We start from the raw sequence: 209 nt of genomic DNA on the forward strand, positions 1-209 counted from the left end.
ATGCCAAGAAATGGCAGCAAATTGGTTTCGAAGAAGAAAATAAAGAGATGAAGATAGAGGATAAAAAATGCGAAACATTTATATGGGGTGAAGATGAAGAGACAGAATACGAACAACCACATTTCTGTCTAATAGACGGAATTAAATGGCCCTAAGTCTTGGGAACAGTAGTGGGAATATCAAAAGGGAATAGACAAGATTCTTAGTGC

Source organism: Olea europaea, unplaced genomic scaffold (genome assembly GCF_002742605.1).
Source record: "Olea europaea var. sylvestris unplaced genomic scaffold, O_europaea_v1 scaffold1508, whole genome shotgun sequence".
NCBI classification, from domain to species: domain Eukaryota; kingdom Viridiplantae; phylum Streptophyta; class Magnoliopsida; order Lamiales; family Oleaceae; genus Olea; species Olea europaea.